This window comes from Balaenoptera ricei, chromosome 2 (genome assembly GCF_028023285.1).
Source record: "Balaenoptera ricei isolate mBalRic1 chromosome 2, mBalRic1.hap2, whole genome shotgun sequence".
Classification (NCBI taxonomy): domain Eukaryota; kingdom Metazoa; phylum Chordata; class Mammalia; order Artiodactyla; family Balaenopteridae; genus Balaenoptera; species Balaenoptera ricei.
The window spans coordinates 14,044,981-14,057,267 of record NC_082640.1 but is presented as its reverse complement, the minus strand read 5'-3'; the positions used below and the strand labels follow the sequence as shown (position 1 = coordinate 14,057,267).

General features: G+C 38.1%; 1 protein-coding gene across 10 annotated transcripts in view; it reads left to right on the top strand.

Moving 5' to 3' along the window:
* Positions 1-12,287, top strand: part of MLLT10 (MLLT10 histone lysine methyltransferase DOT1L cofactor) — a 252,759-nt gene that overhangs the window by 130,202 nt on the left and 110,270 nt on the right. The window lies entirely within an intron of this gene.

Genomic DNA, 12,287 nt, shown 5'->3' with positions numbered 1-12,287 from the left:
AGCCCAGTGCATACCACATACCATTTGGTTTCAGTTTAGTTGAACCAGTCAGTGAACCAAGCTCATTGTTGAAGGGAAGCTCTATGAATTGAGGTCCACATTAAGCCAACAGCTTTGCATCAGGTGACAGAACAGAGGTAGCTGTCACATTTTAAATACAAAGCTGAGATGCTGATGGGACCAGGGCCGTTGTGTTCTTGAATATACCATTTCCATTTGACAAGTGAGGAATTTTGGGCCCTTGCCACATTGTTAGTCATTAAGTCTGACTTAATATTAGACATCATAGGCTGGAGAGTCACATTGTTCCGTGGGTCTAGTTTTGACAAGGGCCCACTGGCAAGCTAATAGCTACTTTTCAAAAAGGGGTGCCCCTGATAGCTGTGTCAGGGAGGCAGCAAATCTAGAACCCCAATGGGAGCCTCTAGGTAGAGGCTTTTTGCCAGAGTCTCAAATGAGCAAAATCATCAGTCACAAAACTTGTAGCTCAAGTGCATAATGAGGATTGTGGGGTGCTGAAGGTAGAGAGTATTAGCTTCCTTCTTCCCACTGTGAATCTTTCCACTGATGCTGGTGCCTTTTTCTTCCATAGGTCCCGGTAAGATAGTAATCTGGGTAACCCTGTGTGACAGGACTATAAAAATTTGTGTCTCTGCTGTCTCCAAATTCTCCAGCATACTTGGATGGGCACCTATGGCCATTAGTTGATTTCTCTTTGGGGACTGGGAAACCTTATCCTCATCTCTAATCATTTTTCTTCTTAAAGCAACTGTGATCACCTTAAAGTCTGAGGAGGTTGAGGAAGAGTGAGAGACTGCGGGGGTAGAGATGGCTCCACACTGTTAAATTCACCTTTGGGTTTATTTTCAATTTCCAAGGGCATGACGGCTGCTGGTGGGTTAACCAAACAAATTTCCCGTGTTTTCAGCATTCACAGTGCTCTATATTTTGACGTCCTCATGGGTGACACCATTTATTTCAGCCCAGGGGGCCCCATGATTCAGCAGCCAGTTTGCACTCTCTGGTCAACTTGATTTTGGCTCACACAGTAGGAACCCGTTTTGGAGCGCTCTCCTCAGTCTGGGGTATCTGCTACCCAATACAAAGTTAAACTCTCAGGTTTTCACCTAGTTTCAGTAAGGTGCTAGTTTCATAAAGACTGGGAGAGTTTTTCAGGGTGGCAGTGGTGATTGGAAAAATTTATCTAGATTTCTCATTCTCCAGTGGGTCATCTTTATTATACTGTAAATGCTTTATTAATATTGTAAATCCAACCTGGGGCATCAAGAGCCTGAATACTACTCTAAGTCTCAACTGTAATTTCTCATGGGTGTTGGTCTGTCTCTGGGAAATCTCCCTGAGATTTCCTGACCAAAGCTGCCTTATAGCAACCAGGATCCATGGCAAAAATATCTGAAGTCTTTTATTGTCATCTCTAATTGAATTTAAAGTTGGCTCGATAGATCGCAGGTGGTATTGAGCTGTGAGGCAACCCAGCTATTGCCATTCTTCCTTAACATACATTAAGGCCCCTCTACCTGCATTTTTCAAGCGAACCAGGGTTCCTGTGATTCACCTTGTTTCTGCCCATAGTGATTGCTTGCCAGTTTCCCTCCTTTCATGCCCAGTATAGGTGAGTGGCTCTGTAACTGTTATCTGAAAAGGGTTAGAACCTTCTGTTCACTAGTTATTATTATGGTAGGATGGAACTGAAGCCAACTGCCAGATTGGTGAGGAAATCATCCTACCTGAAGGTTTTTTGTTTTTTGTTTTAATTGAAGTATAGTTGATGTACAAAATTATATATGTTGCAGGTGTACATATAGTGATTTACAGTTTTTAAAGTTTATACTCTATTTATAGTTATAAAATCTTGGCTGTATTCCCTGTGTTGTACAGTATATCCTTGTAAACTGGAGGAGGTTTCAACAGCCACCTCCTCAGTTCTTCCTCATTGTCAGGCAGTAAAATGAAGGACCGTTTACTACTTGATTGACCATACGATTTGCTCAATATGTTTGTTAGTCGTTCCCACAGACTTCCCTCAAATTCCATTAACTGGCCCTTGAGGCCCTTATTCTTCCTCTTCCAGAAAGCCATGTCTCTAACAGCATCACATTCCTATTACCAAACTGTCAAGAACTTTGAAAGAGGTCTGTGATTTTACTCTACTTATAAGGTAACTAGTTAGGAGACAAGAGAATTCTGGGTCAGAGATGAAGTATAGTTTATTACTTAAAGCAGTAGAAGTAGCCAGAGTATCAGTGTTTTTGCACTGCTCCCCCAAGATCCAGTTTCCATAGGGCAATGCAAAGAGGACCAGATGACATCTGCTCATGCAGTATTTTGCATTGCAGTAGAGGAACTCTGATCTTAGGGCACCTGAATCTTTTGTAATAGACAGTAAGTGTGGCTGCCCTTTGCTCCTAAGGTACACATTCTGTCTTCTAAGTCTGATCATTATACGAACAACCTTGAAAAGATAGTTCAGAATGATGGTCAAGTCATTGTCTCATTCTCAAGACATACAGAAACAGTAGAGACTCATGTAAGAACTTTCTCCTAACACATGACAATCTTCAGATTATGAGGATTAATACAATGTTTATTTTTCATTGACAGCTAAGTCCAGAATGGGTGTTGCAGACAGCTTTCTTTCTTATAAGGCATGAATCAGGAATTTAAGTTCCTTCCACCTTGTGACTCGGCCTTCTTTTCATTGTTCCTTCGTGGCTGCCGTGTTCACTTGCATTAATCTCTGGAAGAGGACGGAGCATGGACACTCAATACTTGGGGCTATGAAGGACCAGGCCTAGAGGCAGCACATGTCGTTTTTCATTCAGATTGCGTTTGACTTCAACCCAGTTAAATGCCACATTGAACTGCAAAAGGAAACTGGGAAATGTCTAGTTATACTCTGAGTAAGAAAAGGAAATGGGTTTGGTGAATAGCTAGCTGTCTCTACCTCATTTTAGCCCATTCTTTTTGTTAAGCCATATGTAGTTATTAAAAAAAATTCAAACAAGGCAAAGCATTTTAAAAAATGCAAGTTAATTAAAAAAAAAAAAAGACCCACTCCAGAATCCACCATCCAGAAATAGCCATTATTACTACTAAGTAAATTTTTATATATAGATAGCTATATAATCCAGATTTTTATATATAGATGGAAAATTTAAAAAAGGATAGAGCAATAAAAAAATGTTAAAATGATATAATACATTAATTTTTTTAATATTAAAGTTAGATTTACTTGGCTATATAGAAGAAAAAGAAAGTGAAGCAAAATAGATAACATTGAACTTCATATAAAATTTCCTTACCACAAGAGATATTATTTCCTTAAATTTATACCTTGAAGCTTAATAATAGAGATTACAAAAACAAACAGAAAACATTGAGAGGTAAGATTGTCTTTCCAGTTCAGATGCTTTTAGCTGTAACAGAATATTGCTAAAGCAGTAGGAAATTTATTGTTTTGCATAAGATGTTCAGAGGCTTTTCTAAGATTGGTTAATTTAACAATAGCCAGTTCAACGGTGGCAGGGCATTGTTGTCTTTCTTGTGGTTCTCTTGGCTTTTCTAGGCATAGTTGTCAGGTCATTACAGTTGTTCCAAGGGTCATGGCCTAACACTTGAGCATCTGAAGGCAGGAAGGGAGTACGTTTTTAAGAGAGAGAACATTCCCAGCCATCTCACAGAAAATTTACCCTTCTGTTTTATTATCCTGACCTAAATCTGTCCCAGACCTAAGGCAGTCAGTGGGTAGGGAGGGTAGATTTATCTAAATTGACTTAGATATACCATGTTCACCTCTGGGCTGGAGTTTGAGGATGTGAGAGGGTGATTAGCCAAAGAAAACCAGACTTTGTCTACAAGGAGGGGATTTATGTGTAATTACTATTTGGTGGCAGGCTATTTTGTTTTAACTACATGCTTCAAAATCTATATTGAGCTCCTGCCTTGAAAGGCTAACAGCATCCCCATGCTCTTCTCATTTCCTGTGCCCTCCAGTTTGTTTGTTTTTCAAAGATCTTTATGTTATATTTTTCAGGTCTGGGACATTCTCTTCTGTAAACGCAATCCTCAGAGTTGTTTTAGGGATTTGTTCTGTATTTTTAAAAAATATTTATTTATTTATTTGGCTGTGGCGGGTCTTTTTTTTCTTCCTGCGTTGGGTCTTAGTTGCGACGCGCAGGGTCATTAGTTGTGGCATGCGGGCTCAGTATTTGCAGTGTGCGGGCTTAGTTGCCCCACGGCATGTGGGATCTTAGTTCCCTGACCAGGGATTGAACCGGTGTACCCCGCATTGCAAGATGGATTCTTAACCGCTGGACCACCAGGGAAGTCCCGCTCTGGCGGGCCTTAGTTGCGGCACACGGACTTCTTAGTTGTGGCACATGGGATCTTTTTTTTTTAGTTGTGGCATACAGACTCTTAGTTGCGGCATGCAAACTCTTAGTTGCGCATGTGTGTGGGATTTAGTTCCCCAACCAGGGATGGAACCCGGGCCCCTGCATTGGGATCATGGAGTCTTACCCACTGGACCACCAGAGAAGTCCCATTTGTTCTGTATTTAATTTAAATTTGTAGGATGGTCACTACCAGTCCTTTCACCACAGCTTCTCCAGTGAGTTCTTTATATCATGTCTTAAATGGCAGAACTTTATTGTTCAGTATCTTTTTTCAAGAATAAGTTCTGCAGACCTGTATTCTCTGAGTTTGTTCATAATGGAAAGTATTTCCTTCTTGTCCTGATTTTTGAATTGTATCTTGGCTGTATATAATATCATTAGGTCACACTTTCTTTCCTTTTAAGAATTCAAGCAGTGGACCTGGAGAGTATTGCTGTGGGGAGGACCAGGGACAGTCCCACCCCCCTGACCCCCTTGCAGTCTACTGAGTTTAACTACAGTAAGTCTTGCCGTTGAACATTCTGGAACTGAATTTTTCAGAATGCATTTTTTCCAATTTTTATTTTGTGTGCTTTTATGTTTAAATACATCTTCTGTTCTCCATTCATTGGATTTTCTACTTTAGGGACACAGGTTATACTTACGTTTGATTATCTTGTTTTATGTAGCTGTTAGTTCCTCTCTAACCCCCCACCCCCTTTTTTTTCTTGGCCACACTGTGCGGCTTGTGGGATCTTAGTTCCCTGACCAGGGATCGAACCCGGGCCACAGCAGTGAAAGTGCCCAGTCCTAACCATTGGACTGTCAGAGAATTCCCTCTAACCACTTTCTTTTTTTTTAAAATTTTTCTTGGAGTATGGTTGCTTTACAATGTTGTGTTAGTCTCCACTACACAACAAAATGAATCAGCCATCCACATATAGATATCCCCTCCCTTTTGGACATAACCACTTTAATATCTGCTCATTTTTCATTTGCATTACTAGGATTGTTTCATGCCCCTTTTTAAGCAGTATTTTTATTCTCAAGAATGTGTATTTTTTTCCTTGCTGATTCTATTTTATTTACTAATTCTGTTTTAGTTTTTAAATTACTTTGGTTCTATAATCCCTTTTTTTTAACCTTTTTTTGTTTCATTATCTCATTCTTGTGCTTTGTTTGAAGTTTTATTTAGCATGAAACAGTTTTGAGAAACATCTTCAAATTGCATTTTTAAAAAAAATTATTTATTTATTTATGGCTGCGTTGGGTCTTCATTGCTGCGCATGGGCTTCCTCTAGTTGTGGCGAGCGGGGGCTGCTCTTCGTTGCAGTGCATGGGCTTCTCATTGCAGTGCCTTCTCTTGTTGTGGAGCACGGGCTCTAGGCGCGCGGGCTTCAGTAGTTGCAGCTTGTGAGCTCTAGAGCATAGGCTCAGTAGTTGTGGCGCACGGGCTTAGTTGCTCCGCAGCATATGGGATCTTCCCGGACCAGGGCTCGAACCCATGTCCCCTGCATTGGCAGGCGGATTCTTAACCACTGTGCCACCAGGGAATTCTGAGAAATATCTTTATGCTGAGTTATATTTATTTGTAGGGTAAGATTTTTGGTTCTCTTATGCACGTTGTGCTCTTTATATTGTTTCTTTTTTGGCTGTGCTTTCTTTGCCATGCAGCTTTTTTCCCTCTCGCTCATGTTTGTGAGGCTCTGTGTAGATACTTGCTCCACTGTAGTTCAGGTAATTTCTTGAATCTCTTCTCACCATTTTTGAGACTAGGGTTTGAGGGCTAAGTATTTTGCCTTTTTCTGACGCCGGAGGAAATGGCAAGGATGCGGTGTGAAAGCTCAGCTGGGGCAGTATGCAGTTTTTGGGAAAACCTCAGGCCCAACTCTCTTTTCTAATTTTTGATTAAATGTCTTATACTAGGTTTTAATCTCTTAACTGTGTGGGGGTATCTCATACAGTTAAGAATACCCTCTGATTTTATATAATTCACTCCTAGCCTAGATCCTTTACTTCCAAAGAGTCAGTACTCTCCCTTCCTCTAGTTTTTCCTGTTTCTGCCCTGAAGCTTGCACTACTCTTTAGGCAGAGAAAGAACAAATTAAGTAGGCAGGAAAACAAAAAGAAAAGATTGCTTCTCTGCAGATTGAGGGTTTTTTGTGATATTCTCAGAATTTTAGCTAGTTTTGGAAGCAGGATTATTAATAGCTGAATTCTATAGTACAGTCCAGGGCATTTTCTCCTCTATTTCTGAAGTCTTCTATTTCACTGCTTGCTTGCCAGTTTTCGTTTAATGCATTATTATCTGCCTCTGCCTCTCCCCCAGTTTTGGTTGCTATTTGGTTTGTTGTTTTCACTGGTTTTTGTTTGTTTGATTTTGAATCGTTAACATTGGAAAAATTTGATGTGATTTCAAATCACCATTTTTTAAGTGTTAGGAGTTACTGAATCTAGACACACTCTCCTTACTAGAAATTTAATTTCTAATATTGGGCTTCCTGATGAACTCTTCTTTGCACTTAGTGATGATGAAATTCTTTCCTACAGATGAGCAAATCGTTGTTGATAACTTAGAATTTTTCTGGGGAAGTAATAACCTCAAGCCCAATATTGCATTCCTTTTAGAATTCACTTTCTAATTTACCCCCAATATTTCTATCAGTTGTTCATCGATTGCATGTGTACTTTTCAAACTCTGAGATATCTGATTTCTCTGTGTCTGAAGACATGAACTTATTTCAAGTGTTATCTCTACTGTATTGTACTTTAGTTTTCCTTTAGCAGTTAATTTCTTTACCCATTCCAGTTTGAACACTGGAAACATTGGATGTCTTTTAGTTGTTTATCTTGCTCTAAACTTAGGTTAAAAATTCCTGTATTGTCCCTAGCTTCTACATGGAAAATAGTTCATTCTGGAGCTAAAGCTACTTTAAAATGGAAACATTTTCTCTCCCTTCTTTTATATCTTTCTTCTTTCCCCATCTCTTTCAAATTTCCTTTTTTTTTGTTTTTTGGTTTTTGTTTTTTGGCTGCGTTGGGTCTTCTTTGCTGTGTGCGGGCTTTCTCTAGTTGCGGTGAGCAGGGGCTACTCTTCGTTGCGGTGCGTGGGCTTCTCATTGTGGTGGCTTCTCTTGTTGCGGAACACGGGCTCTAGGTGTGTGGGCTTCAGTAGTTGTGGCGTGTGGGCTCAGTAGTTGCTGCCCGTGGGCTCTAGAGCGCAGACTCAGTAGTTGTGGCGCATGGGCTTAGTTGCTCCGCAGCATGTGGGATCTTCCCAGACCAGGGATTGAACCCGTGTCCCCTGCATTGGGCAGGTGGATTCTTGATCACTGCACCACCAGGGAAGTCCAAATTTCCATTTTATAATTCGTCATCATGGGTAGCTTAACTATATTTTTCTTTAAATTAAAAAAAAAAAAAATCTTTTTTTTTTTTTTTTAAAGGTTTCAGTTAACTTTCTTGGGAGGTGTAGGTTAAAGTCTATTTTGTGCTTGTTTAAGCCATTCCTTTGTGATCTGTAAAAATAGATCCTTACAGGGCTGTTTTAAGGATTAAATGAGATAATATATATATTTGTAAATTACAAATTGCTACAATTCTGATTATTTTTATTGTTAATTATACACACTAATATATTTAGGAGTGACGCTGGTTGTCCTTACCTATGGTTTTACATAAAAATATTCAGTATTTGTTTATTTCCTTCTGGTTGGTACTCTTTTTGCATAAAATTTTATTCACTTATTTATTAAATTTATTTTTTATGGAAATAATATAGTTGATGTACAGTATTAGTTTTAGGTGTACTATGTAGTGATTTGATATTTACATACATTATGAAATGATCGCCATAATAAGTCTAGTAACCATCTGTCCCTGTACAAAGTTCTTAACAGTGTTATTGACCATATTCTTTATGGTGTGTATTATAGCCCCTTTGCTCACTTATTTTATAGCCGGAAGTTTTCTCCCCCACCCCGCTCAGTTTGTTCTCTGCATCTGAGTCTGTTTTCATTCGGTTTGTTTGTTTTGTTTTTTAGATTCCACATAAAAGTAAGGTCATGTGGTATTTGTCTTTCTTAGTCTGACTTATTTAACTTAGTGTAATACTGTCTAAATCCATTCATGTAAAATGGCAAGATTTTATTTTTTTAATGGCTGAGTAATACGACACACACACACTGTCTTCTTTATCCATTTATCTACTGATGGCCACTTAGGTTGCTTCCATATCTTGGCTATTGCAAATAATGCTGCAATGAACATTGTGCATATGTCTTTTTGAATTAGTGTTTTTGTTTTCTTTGGGTAAATACCCAGAAATGAAATTGCTGGATCATATGGCAATTCTATTTTTAATTTTTTGAGGAATCTTCACATTGTTTTCCATAGTGGCTGCACTAATTTCCAATCCCACCGACAGTTCACAAGGGTTCTCTTTTCTCTGCATCCTTGCCAACACTTATTATTTGTTGTCTTTTTTTTTAAAATTTATTTATTTTTGTTTATTTATGGCTGTGTTGGGTCTTCGTTTCTGTGCGAGGGCTTTCTCTAGTTGTGGCAAGCGGGGGCCACTCTTCATCGCGGTGCGCGGGCCTCTCACTATCGCAGCCTCTCTTGTTGCGGAGCACAGGCTCCAGATGTGCAGCCTCAGTAATTGTGGCTCACGGGCCCAGTTGCTCCGCGGCATGTGGGATCTTCCCAGACCAAGGCTTGAACCCATGTCCCCTGCATTGGCAGGCAGATTCTCAACCACTGCACCACCAGGGAAGCCCCTGTTGTCTTTTTGATGATAGCCATTGTGACAGGTGTGAGGTGGTATCTCATTGTGGTTTTGATTTGCATTTCCCTGATGATTAGTGATGTTGAGCATCTTCTCATGTGTCTGTTGGCCATCTGTATGTCTTCTTTGGAAAAATGTCTATTCAGGTCCTCTGCTTATTTTTTTTATTGGGTTGTTGGTTTTTGGATGTTGATTTGTATGAGTTCTTTGTGTATTTTGGATATTAATCCCTTATCAGATATGTTGTTTGCAAGTATCTTGTCCCATTCAGTAGGTGGCCTTTTCATTTTGTTGCTGGTTTCCTTCACTGTGCAAAAGCTTTTCATTCTCAATTTGATGTAGTCCCTTTTGTTTATTTTTGCTTTTGCTTCCCTTGCCTCAGGAGACATATCTGGAAAGATTCTGCTAAGACCAGTTTCAGAAACCATGCTGCCCATGTTTTCTTCTGGTTTTATGGTTTCAGGTCTTCTTTTTAAGTCATTTTGAGTTTATTTTTGTATATGGTGTAAGAAAGTAGTCTAGTTTGACTCTTTTGCAGGTAGCTGTCCAGTTTTCACAACATCATTTATTGAAGAGGCTGTCTTTTCCTCACTGCATATTCTTGCCTCCTTTGTTATAGATTAACTGACCATGTAAGCATGGGTTTATTTCTGGACTCTCTGTTCCTTCCCATTGATCTGTGTGTCTGTTTTTGTGCTAGTACCATAGTATTTTGATTACCATAGTTTTGCAGTATAGTTTGAAATCAGGGCCTGTGATGCCTCCAGATTTGTTCTTCTTTCTCATATTTCTTTGGCTCCTTGCATAAAATTTTAAAGCAAAATTCATATCATATTAACCATTTTCCCAAATCTTTAAATATTCCTTCAGAACATGCTTTTTAAGTGGCCATTACATGGTTGTATAATAATTTTTTCAACCACATCTGTGTCGTTGGACATTCAGATTGTTTTCAGGTTTTTTCTCATCACAAATAGTAGCATAATAAACTGTATTTAAACCTTTGTTCACTTCCTAAAGGTGAAGTTACTAGATCAGATAATGTATTCATGGTTTCTAACTCTTACCTTTAAAATGGTCCTTTGCATTTTTACATTCTCTCAAGTAATGTATGCAAGTACTCATTTCATTGTAACTTGGGCGACATTGGGTCTTATTATAAGCAAAACCCCAACAATTTTGATCACTAGGTAATAGAAAAATATTACCATTAAGTTCTCTAGTAGTTGGGTTGCACATTCTTTGTTATTGTTGCTTAGTGACTCTGTTTCTTTTATAAATTGCCCTTTGTACATTGCTTTATGGCATATATATTTTTTCTTACTGATTTATAAAAAATTTAAACAGCACTGAAATACGGAACATACTAACTCACTTCTCAGTTTGTTTTTAGCTTTTTAATGGTTTTTAAATTGATGTAGAAGTATTTTGAATTTGAATAGCTAAAACTGCCTTTTCCATTTCTGATTTTCTTTTTAATCTTATTGGAGTATAGTTGCTTTACAATGTTGTGTTAGTTTCTGCTGTCCAACAAAGTGAATCAAAGTGAACCATATCCCCTCCCTCTTGAGCCTCCCTCCCACCCTCTTTATCCCACCCCTCTAGGTGGTCACAAAGCACTGAGCTGATCTCCCTGTGCTATGCCGCAGCTTCCCACTAGCTATCTATTTTACATTTGGTAGTGTATATATATCAATGCTACTCTCGCACTTCGTCCCAGCTTCCCCTTCCCCCGCTGTGTCCTCAAGTCCGTTCTCTATGTCTGTGTCTTTATTTCTGACCCACCACTAGGTTCATCAGTACCGTATTTTTAGATTCCATATATGTGAGTTAGCATACGGTATCCATTTCTGATTTTTTAGTGAGTTTTTTCCTCTTAGAAAAAGTCTTTCTTTAAAGTTTTAAAAAATATTTCCTTTAACCTCTTAGATTATTTTAATTTTTATTTAACTCTTTAAAGTAATCCATTTGGATTTTGTCTTACTTTGTATAAGATACTTTCCCCTAAATTATTAACCAGTTATTGTAGTACCATTATTAAATAATTTCAGTCTTTCCTTGCTGATTTGGAATCCCGTCTTTGTCATATGCTAAATATTTATATTAATTGAATATTTTCCTGGAATTTCCTTTTGTTCTATTAAAATCAGCCTATCTTTTTAGTGTGAAAGTCATTAGACTGCGTTGATTCATATTTTACCGGCCAATATTATGAATATAATCTATTCATAGTCTCTTCCACTGAGCATTTGCAATCTTCATCTCAGGATGTATTTCTTGGCGTATTACAGAGGACCAAAGTTCTGTGTTATTTCATGATGACTTCCATACATTCACATTTTCATAGATTTACACATGCATACTTTACTTATTACTCTCGTGTGCTTTCCAAGATTGTAGAGATTGTTTATCTTGTTCTTATTCAGACTCTTTACATGATGACTGGGACCTAAGGGGGCAAAGGTGAAAGACATAGAAGACTTCTCAAGGGTCTTCTTGGCTCCAGAACTTGTACATGACATCCTATTACTAAGAATTGGAGGCATGAGTCCTTATGATCTTATGATCTGTCACAGTTAAAATATCTTCATAGTAAGAAAATTTCCTAAAAAATCTGAATAAAAACTATTATTGTGTTATTTTACATTTTCTTTTACTAAAGTATTAACATTGCAGTCAAGAGGTATCTAATGTACTTATTAAATCAGGAGTTAAAAGCAAAGAGTGGCAGTACTCTTGGGTATTATAGTAAAACATCTATCCTTAATTCTTATGCTTTTTGTTTTGCTGATATGTAATCTGTTTTAGGGCAGGGCCAGTGATATTATTCTTTCATGCCTTGAATAGATTAAGTGCTCCGAATGTTTAAATTTATGAACTATGACAAATAAGTTGAATTAACTAAATAGTAGTAAACTTCACACCAAATACTGACTCTTACCTACTGATTCAAACATCTGAGAATGATTTGGTTAAAAGTTTTTGATGTTAAATAAGGTTGGGCTCCTAATATGTAATTAATTTCTTATTAATTGAATTCCTTTGTTATATTTCAATTCATCAGTTTTAGCAGAGATAACTAATTCATCTATTTTTGGAGTAAACCT